The sequence below is a fragment of the Perca flavescens genome, chromosome 23 (assembly GCF_004354835.1).
Source record: "Perca flavescens isolate YP-PL-M2 chromosome 23, PFLA_1.0, whole genome shotgun sequence".
Lineage (NCBI taxonomy): Eukaryota > Metazoa > Chordata > Actinopteri > Perciformes > Percidae > Perca > Perca flavescens.
Window position 1 is genome coordinate 26,630,764 of NC_041353.1, and position 11,223 is coordinate 26,641,986.

Sequence of the window (11,223 nt, forward strand, 5' to 3'; positions counted from 1 at the left end):
TAAATTAATAAATATTTTTGTTGTATCTCTTTTCGGTGTAGTAATTTGTAGACGGCCCCTAAGCACTCGTCTAACTGCAGGTAGCAGCAGCAGCAACAGAGAGCAGAAAAGAGCAGGCAAGTGTTCATAAACTTCTGGTGTACTTACAAACTTTCCAATCCATCGTTTTATGAGTATATAACCTATTTGTACTAGTGTAGAAGTTTGGTATCATTTCGGGCATTATTAGTGGGGTAATGTTAAGAGACACTTTGGATCCATTAGCCCCTGCGCTAATAAGCTATTCAGCTGATAACGCTACTCTACGCTAACTCTCCCAATGTTAGACCCAGCTGAAAAAAGCTTCAGGGGGGGTGTTTGGCTCGACGTCATGGTGCAAAGGACCCTAGGGTGAAATTACTCCGAACCATCACTTTAAATTTGCCGCCAAAACGACTAGTTAAGTTTAGGAAAAAGATCATAGCTTGGATACAAAACGCATTTCCTGGGTGAAAGTCTTTTGTTTCCCCCGGGAAGCAAACTCCACTCTGTGGCTTGAAAGTCCTGTGTTTTTACACCCACCCATCCCAACCTCGTCCTACACAGCCAGCCGCGCTCTTATACAGCAGCAGTCAATGTGGTGCATAAAGCAAAAAATGACATGGAATGCATACGAATTAAAGTGCTTAACTTTTCATAGCTTTTTGAACATATTGTTCATGAGAACAGGCTGCTGTATGAAATGAACTCTCTGAGACAGGAGTCACTGCCATCCCCATGGCAACCTGTATATGCATTTGGTTACACAGAGCTAACTTTGTACAGGACCAAGGGGGTAAGCCACCTTCCACACAGCGCACCTCCTTTGGCGCCATTTTGATGCTACCAAGCCATCACCTCCTCTTAGCATCCCATTGACTCCCATTCATTTTGACGTCACTTTGACAGTGAATAACTTTACATCTGAAGCGTTTAGAGACTCTATTTGTCAATTTTTTAATTATAAAGAAACACGACAATGTATAAAAGGCTCCATTACCTTGTACCTCACGTTATGGTTCTGAAGCAGGCGTTTTTGTAAAAATAGGCTAACGATTGGGTCATAACTACGCAATTTGCTGTCGCATAGTAGAGGAATTACTGTACAGTACAGGAGAAGCTTGCAGGAAGTTTGGACTTACATTAGCTGTTTAAGTTTAATTACTAATGTATGTTATCTCCTTACATATACCTACACTCTCCGTCTCTGTAAGATTGGGAATGATTGAGATTTCTCTCGGCACAGCTACCAGAAGACTTCACACTTTCAGACACGTTGCTCACGTCACATCTACGTCGTCAAGCTCAGTTGGAGGCTGCTCAGTAACACTCAGCACAGGACCGGGAAAGAGACTTCTGATATCCTTCACTGGTCTCAGACCAGAGACACGGGGTCTGCTGCTCCATTTCATTTACTGTCTATGTATAGGATGGGATTTTCAGAGTTAGACTGGGTGACATCACAACCTAGAGTGGAGGGGAGCTGTAAAATCAATTTTCACTCTTTATTCATCATTTATGAATGTAGAAAAACTTGTGCTGGTCACAGACATGCTACTATGGAATTAACAGGGCTTAGCAACAGGAGAGCCAACCAACTGCCCAGTTTACTTCTAGAGAAACTGAGACAAGACATTTCTGGAAGAAGGCAGACAGTGCCTTTTTTGGTAACACTTTATAACATCCATCCCTAAAGAATGGTACATAAGTTAGTAGTTATTTTACTGTTAACAAACAATGAAATGATTATTTATCTTGTTAAGAAATTATTAGTAATGCAATAATTTCTGTTATTTTAACAGTTTGTTTGCACACATCATAACATGTTATATAGTTTAGTTTAGTTAAGTATTTGTTAAAGATTACCAAATGATTTGTAAACATTAAGTAATCATTTGTAAACTGTCAATAAACATTATTTGGATGACTATTATAAAGTTGCAACCGATCATTATAATACCTGGTTAATGGTTGATAAATACTTTGTAAACATCTCTAAACATTATTTAGAGTGCTATTATCAGTGAACAAATAATAATAAAAAAAACCGAATGGGGCCAAATTAATGTTATTATTAGTTATATTATCATTAGTTGCAACTTCATAAGCCATCCAAATAATGTTTATAGATGGTTTACAAAACAATTATTAACCATTGACAAAGTATGAACTATCTATGTAAATGTATAAACTAATTATTTTATATTACACTAAACTTTTGATAAAATAACAAATTATAACATTACTCATAATAAGGGAAACATTATAATTGTTTGTAAACAGTAAAATAACTCAAGTTTAATTAACTATCAATGTACCATTTATTAATGATGGTTTATTATAAAATGTTACCCCATTTTTCTAACCAGCTGTGGCTCTCATATATTTGACACCACCAACATAAAAACCATGTCCACGTGTACGGAGGAGACTTTTCTCTCTGGGGATAAAACTTTGCCGATTGGACTCAGGTTTTGAATAAGAACGGGTTTCAGAGGCTTTTAGTTTTTTTGAGCTGTTGATAATAAGTGCCACAAATGACATCCAGCGTCTCGCTACTTAGACTGCTTACCACAGCCTTTACTACGACTCCTCTCATGGAGCTATCTGTAATGTAGGCCGTTTTCTCCTCTCCTTGGTGAACAGGTGCTACCAATGATAATAACTACAATATATACCTGTGGTGACAATAGCCTTTACTCACCAATTGTCTCTCATTGACACACACACAAACACACTCACACACACAGCCTATGAACTTTGATAATGATACAGCCTCCGTGGTTGTGGTAATATTGCAGCAAATAGCAGACGCACTGTCAAAATGTCTTGCGAAATGTTTTAGTTTTATTAACATGTAATGAAATGCTTTGTTGCTCCTACTTTTGACAGCTTTTGCAACAGTACAGTTGACACAACCTCACACCCTTGACTAACTCAGTAGTGTAGTTGTGTAACAGACGCTTTACATTTCATCCATTTTTACTGCTGATGTTTTTTGAGAGTTTCCCCTTGCTCTGACTGTAGGTCAATGGTCAGGTCACGATTAGCTCTGGTTACATAATGAGGCCACAGTGAAGTCCTGTGAAACTCTAACTGTGATCCAGAGCACTGGTTACACAGATCGTGGCTGTGAGACAGCAGAAGCCCAGCTGTATGCAGTGACAGATGTACCATGAATGTATTGTCCTTCTCATGACTCCGCTGAGCCTGTAGTCCATCTCACATCTCTTGTGAGCTTCCTCCCTGCTTTGCAGAGACTTCCCAGGCCATCTGTGGAGTGGATACCTCCCACTGCAAATTCCTCACAGCAAGCCAAGCCAGGCCCCTCGTTCACGTGACCAGAAACACCGGCTGGTATTTTAGAGTGACCTCCAAAACTCAGCACAGGGCAGGAAGGACAATGGCTGGATGCATGAATGCATATGTCTGCACATGCGCCAATGCCGTCTCCTCTGCCCCAGGTTAATCTCTCTGTGGAGCGGTGGAGTCAGTGTTGACTCTACCTCTCCTTCATGCCAACAGTAACAGGCTGAGCTCCCACTCTCTCTGAGGCATCAAAATCTCTGCAAACACTTTCATGGTTTTATTTGGTTAATAAAAAAAAAAAGTGTCAAAATTCCAAGAAGACACTTGTCAAGTAAACATGGTGAGCTCACTAAAAGTATAAACTATAGTCCAAGTATCATGTAAACGTCCAAATCTCTTTGCTAGTTTGACAAGACTGAATTACTGGTTCACTGCACGTCAGGTGGATTTTTTCAGTTATACTATTACAGTTTTTCTCGATTGTTTACACACATTTTCTGAAAGCATGCCTCATGTTCTCAGAGCTCTACACACAATTCCAAAGAACACACACAATGGGCAAAACTCCTCAATGCTCCTGCAAAATTAAACTTTACATTCAAAATAATGTTATTTCTTCTCAAAAGGGTATTTTGTTTTCAAATGACACACACAAAGCATCATATGAATAGACATTTATAAGAACCAGATGAACACAGATGTGCTCAATGTAAAACACTGAAAACACTTCTCCATTCATCATGACTTAGGCTTTTTTTTGGTTCAGTGTTACACTTACTACAGACAGTACATAAGTGTGTTGTAAAAAAAATTGAGAATATTGTTCTTATACTCAGAAAACACAAATACATGGTAACAAATATATTTTATTTTTCCCACAAAAACAATGTACACCGTGTACATCCCATTCCAAACCAACACAAAGTTTCACATACAGTGGTCTACATACAAAACAGAAGAATTTACTGTATACAGTTACATAAAATAATACCGTAATAAAAAATTTAAAAAATTAAAAAAACCTATGTTGCATCCTCTCTTCTGTTTCGGTCTGGCCACAGCACCTCATCCACGTCACAAGCAATGTTTTCCCTGGCCAAGCAGCGGGGGAAATATCGCCTACGCATTTGTGGATTTCTGTCATACGCTTTCCATCTCCAGGCAGAAAAAAATTCCTCAATAGGATTGAGGAATGGAGAATATGGGGGGAGATAAAGGACTAAAAAGCGTGGGTGGGCAGTGAACCAGTTATCAACCAGAGCAGCCCTGTGGAAACTTAGGTTGTCCCAAATGACAACATACCTGATCTGCTCTGGGCCATCTACCTGAGCTGCTCTGGGCCATCTACCTGGTCTGGTGGAATGAGTGGGTGGTGTAGGGTGTCCAGGAACGTGATCAGATGGGCAGTGTTGTAGGGGCCAAGGGTAGCATGGTGATGGATGACGCCGTGGTGGGTAATCGCTGCACACATTGGGATGTTCCCTCCGCGCTGGCCAGGGACTTCAACAATGGCACCCTGGCCGATGATGTTCCTTCCCCTCTTTCGTCTTTTTGTGAGATTGAATCCAACCTCATCAGTGAAGATGAACTGGTGCTCCACTGCAGCCACCTCTAGCTCGAGGACTCTCTGAAACACACATAACAATATCAGAAATAGACATGAGTGGTCACTATTGTGGAGCACAATCATTATGATTACAATACTGAAATATGTATAATTTATACAGTGTTGAGAGTATGCATCAATTGTGGGATTGTATAGGACTCACTTGCACATAGTTATGTCGCAATTCTTTGACTCTTTCTGAATTGCGTTCAAATGGCCCCCTGTAGACCTGCTTCATCCTCAGATTATTTCTGCGCAAGACACGGTCCAGTCTTGATAAGCTTACCCTATCAATATTTTGAAACATCTCATTGTTTTCTAGTATTTTTCTTTGTATTTGCCGTAATGTTATGGCGTTATTTTCTAGGACCATGTTGATTATTTCAGTTTCCTGTTCAGGAGACAGAAGACGTTCCCGACCACCTTGTGTTGGTAATCTTTCAGTTCTGCCAAACAAATAGTAAAATACTGTAAATACAAAGTAGGAATACATTTCCCAAATACTTGAAACATACTTTATTTTTACAGTCCTACAGAACAGTCCACAGGCAATACTGTACTACTGTACTCACTGAGTACTGTATTGATATGTAGTACTGCAATTTTCTAGTGAGAGTATTTCTTACCTATTCTCATTTCGGAAAGTCCGGATGATGGATGCTACAGTGTACCTGCTCAAATGTGGCTGTACTCTTTGCCCAGCTTCCCTCATTGTTAGACCATGGTTGACCACATGATCGACCAAAGTGGCTCGGATCTCTTCAGAGATTACGGTCCTTGGCCTTCCCCTTCCTCGTCCTCCCCGTCCTCCTCCTCTTACTCTCACTCCTCTGGCTCTGCCTTGTTTCCATGTTGGCATCCATTGCTCCAAAACAGAAGAGCTCACCTGTTGCCCTTTTATGCTAAAGCTCTGATTGCTAATTGTAAAACTGTGTGATGGGTGTTAGCCCATGTGATGAGTCAATGTTCATATTTGAATGTCAGTGTGTTTCTTGTGAAAACAACAGATTGCATGCATGAAAATTGTGCCAAAAGCAGAGAAATTGTGTGTAGTGTTTTGAAAAAAGTGTGTTTTAGAACTGCAATTTGAGTGTAAAGCAGGAATTGTGCTTGTAGTTCAGCAGAATTGGTTCAGGGGGTTGGTGCATGAGTTACATGTTGTGCTCATTGTGTCTCAAGTACCAGTAATTGTGTGTAAACAATTGAGAAAAACTGTAACGTCAGGCCTGCAAACGTAAGTAGGTTGAAAAAGTTGACCGTTTTGAAACCAAGCCCTTATAGGGAGATCCAGGGACAATCTCCTTGTTATTAACTCTTTGACATTTTACAGAGTGAATGATTAGTCACAAGAACGAAAGTCAAAACAAATCAACAACAATAAAATAAGAATTGGGGGGCTGGGGGTATATTCTAATAAGTCTGCATGGTAGGCACCCTAGATACCCAAATATATGTTCACAATCGCTGAAAGTTTTTCTTGGTATGTACCCTAACAATGCCTTGAGAAGAAAATCACTCACATACCATGGGACACTTTGTGAAACGCTGCATAATATCCACTGGGACACCCCTGTCATTGGGCCAAAAAAACTTGAAGTTCAAATCTTGTATGTTTTTAAAGTTTTCATATTTCAAAATGCAACTTGTTTTCAGGTCTGTAAAGTACAATACCAAGGATGGCAGGTTTTTGCATTGTTAGCTATTCTCATGGCTCTAAATAAAACTCTGTTTAATCAAATAATTACAAACTGAGATGCTGAAAACCTTAGGGCCAGGTTAAGCATAGGGGTACTAGTTGGTGTATGTAATAATATAGATGCCATGTGTATTCTGCTGTGGCCTGTGTACTTAATGCGGACTTCGAGGCAACAGGGTATATGCACAAAGCACAGAGGGATGGAGGTGGGGCCCAACAGCAAATCTTCGGCCTACAGCCCCTAACAGATTACTCTGCTAATGTGTACAAAGTGTTATCTGAACATGCCTTAAGGTAAAATTGTTTAAAAGGATCTTTACTCTTCTTTAGTCTGAAGAACTCTGGCATCAGGATTTCTCGGTATGGCAGCCTAACATGTTGTTATCTAAATGTAAGTTTAAAGCTGCACTAACCAATACTATAGCAATGGATCACGTTTCTATATGTATTGTGAAAGTGGCCAACACCCAGAGAATTATTACCAACTGTGCAGTTTCCCTTAGCTCCAGGGGAGCTTTTACCATCTTTCAACTCATTGTTTTGGTTTTAGGACACACAACTTCGCTCTCATCAACCTTTTTTTTTCCAGTTGTAACTCACAACGTTACTGCCTACTATAAGTAGGCATAATCTTTACATTATTTTTTCGAATCTAGTGGTAGAGTGAAAACATTGACTCCTTAGCAGCTATACAATGACACACAAAAACAAGCATATTGTTAGAGTCCAAACTCTTGGAGAAACGTGGATTGTAGCTGAAAACAATCTGAATTGCAGTTAAGTAGTAGTAGTTTCCTTGGTAAATCAAATAATCATTATCATAATGCCCTGCAAAATAGACATTGTTGTTTCAGAAATAAATAATGATTCAGCCTTCGCTGCAAGCAAAACTCCTGTTGAAAATGCATTAAAGCTGGAGGTTCATGGGGGTCGTGGCTGTGTAATATCTCCCTCTGCCTTGGCACGGCGTGATGGAAACATTTGTATTGTCCCTGATAATAAAGGCTGAAGCCTAACTGTCCCTGATGGAGCCCACAGCTGTTTCCATCAGCAGCCAGACATGCTGGAGATGGAGCCCTAAAATAGACCACAGATACTGTTAGCAAGGACAATGCTAACAGGGGAACAGACAGGCCTGTGGACTGCGAATATGGAACAAATCAATGGACGACACATATTTACACATTATCACTAAATGTGGAAATTACTGCTGTGCTGAGACCAAAAAATAGGGTATGTGCACAGCACTGGGAAATCTTTTTATCCCTCATAGTGTAGATGTTTTATTCAATGAGACAGCAATAACGCTATGATCTCAGGCAAAACGTAAATGGAATCCATTTCCCATGACCCCTTGCAACCGTACCCTGTCAGCAACACCTGTTAGGCGCAAGCACACACACTGTTACCAGTGTACAAACTGCCTATTTTATGAGCAAACAAATGGATCCTAATGACAGCAGCTGTACACACACACACACACACACACACACACACACACACACACACACACACACACACACACACACACACACACACACACACACACACACACACACACACACACACACACACACACACACACACACACACACACACACACACACACACACACACACACACACACACTAGCCACTTCGAACCCAGTGTGAAATCTGGTGTGTTATTTTTATGATGCACCTTTGCTCCCCTAAGGTTTCCCAAAAGCTCTGCTACTACCAGCTATGATATGACAGATGTGGTGTTTTAATACATCACCAAGAGGCAGGTACAGAGGATGCACGCAAATCAGAACCAGTGACTGGAATTCAGCCAAAGCTACAAAAACCTGAGACACACCTTCAATTAGGAGCTGTTCTTACTCTTGTTGTACTTTATTCTCTCTTCTTTCAAGATACAGATGCTCATTTCTCAAAAAGTCTATAACAAACTAAAAACATGTTCAAATGTTCTTACTGTTCTGATACATTATTAGTAAGCAGTGGTGGAATGTAACTAAGTACATTTACTCTAGTACTGTACTAAATACACAATTGAGGTACTTGAACTTTACTTGAGTCTTTTCTCATCATGCCACTTTCTACTTCTACTCCGCTACATTTCAGAGAAATATTGGACTTTTTACTCCACTACATTCATCTGTTACAGCTTTAGTTACTAGTTACTTTAGTTACTCCACTACATTCATCTGTTACAGCTTTAGTTACTAGTTACTTTAGTTACATTCATCTGTTACAGCTTTAGTTACTAGTTACTTTAGTTACTCCGCTACATTCATCTGTTACAGCTTTAGTTACTAGTTACTTTAGTTACTCCGCTACATTCATCTGTTACAGCTTTAGTTACTAGTTACTTTAGTTACTCCACTACATTCATCTGTTACAGCTTTAGTTACTAGTTACTTTACACATTCAGATTACTGTACACAGAACACATGTAGTTTATAACATCTGATGTTTTATTATAAATTACTCTAACGTTACCCAACAATATAACAGCCAACAAGTACAGCTGAAATGATTAGACCATTAAATTGAGGATTTTACTGCATTGAGTACTGCAGTAAAGAATCTGAATACTTCTTCCACCACTGTTAGTAAGATACTGAATGCAGGATTTTCACTTGTAAGAATATATCTATCTTTTTTTACATTATTGCCATTAAAGGAAAGGAACGAAATCCTTCAGACATCTCTGCTCAACATCTGAATGGTGAAGTCTCTTGGCCACCAAACAGTAAAGAGTGGAGCAAGCCTCCACTCTAGTGGTGGAAAACAAGAACAACCTGAGAACACAGGAGCCACTCTAACATGGAGACCAGTTTAGCCAAGTACTGTACTGAATTATAATTTTGAGGCAGTGATGCTATACCTGAGGAATTCCATTTCTCACATTCCCACTTCAACGACCACAGTCTGCACTGTGTTCTATAGCTTTCACCCTCAACTACAAAATATGTTTACTTAAAGGACAAATCCGGCACAAAATGAACCTAGGGGTTAATAACACATGGGTACCGAGTCGGCCAGAGGAGCTGGAGATATTAGCTGAAGCCTAAAAGCGGGGATATTGCCAGCCGAGAACATTCAGAGTAGTGCACAGGAGGAAGAACAGGAAGGAAATGAAGGAGAAGGCAGTAAACTGGAGAGACCAGGCGGGCCAGAGCAGGAGAAGACCACAGAAGGAGATGCAGAAATAAGTGAAAGAGAAGAGGGAAAGGAAGAACTGACTGTGAGGGATGAAGAGAAGGCTGCAGATTCAGAGAGAGAGACAGAGGCAGGGAGTGATCAGGAGGAGGCAGATGAAGATGACAGGGATGAAGAGGCATGCAGCTACCCCTGGACCATATGGTTTGTTTATATTCTCCTTCCATATAAATTGCAGTAGTAGCATAACAGGTCATGTCACTCAGTAAAACATGTTTTCAGTTTTTGGCTATTTCTATTCTGTTGTATATGTTATAGGGTTAGCTATGTAAAGATTTACATAGATTATCTAATGATGTCTTACAGTTTCTCTATCATAGCATTTGTTTGACCTTTTGTTTGATCATAATTACGGATTAAATAAACATTCGGTTTGACTTTCTGTTCTATTGGTCTATATCAGTAAATATGATCAATTTCAGCTAAATTCAATTTTATTTATAGTATCAAATCGTAACAAGAGTTCACTCTTCTCAAGACACTTTACAGGTAGAGTAGGTCTAGACTAGTGATGGTCAAATGAAGCTTCGCGAACCAATGTCTTTACTTTCTGAGCTCACTAGATGGCGCTCTGTTAAAAAAAAAGGTTAAATGAATGGCAATTCAATGGGTTTCCAAACCCTTTGTTCAACAGACAGCACCATCTAGTGAGCTCAGAAAGTAAAGACACTGGTTCGCGAAGCTTCATTTATACATCACTAGTCTAGACCACACTCTAATTTACAAAGACCCAACAATACCCCCAAGAGGAAGTTATTGGCGCAACATTGGCAAAGAAAAACTTCCTTTTGGGCAGAAACCTCGGACAGACCCAGGGTCTTGGGGGGCAGCCATCTGCCTCGGCCGGTTGGGACAGACACTGATATACAGAAAGAGAATTATGATTCATAAAAATTATAGCAGTTGGTATGATGAACGGTGGCCATTATAGTAACAATAAAGATAATCAAACTATGACTAGAAATAACAGCTGTAGCAGTTCAGGGTGTAGCAGGCCACAGCAGTGGGTTTACATGTGGGGGTTCCCATGTACCATCTTCCCCTGCCAACCTTTGCCACCCTATGTAAAAATGTTGAACTGGGGGCCACTGGTGAAATCTTCCACGAGGGTACATCAGTGTATCCTCGATCCTCACTCCTCGATGTGCATTTTAGGAATTGGTGTGTCCGTCAACATGGCGCGCAGAGAACGATTTCCACGTCGCAAGGCGGAGAATCAAGGAGGTACAAATATAGGAATTGGGAAAAGCCCAATGTGCTTTGGTGAGCCACACTGTCGTTTGGAGTTTTCTTGTAAGCAAACATTGGTTTACATTCACTTGTTCCCTGCGAAGCTGGTAAAAGGACTTGAATAACAAACCGCAGCATGGTCTCTGTGTACAGTTATC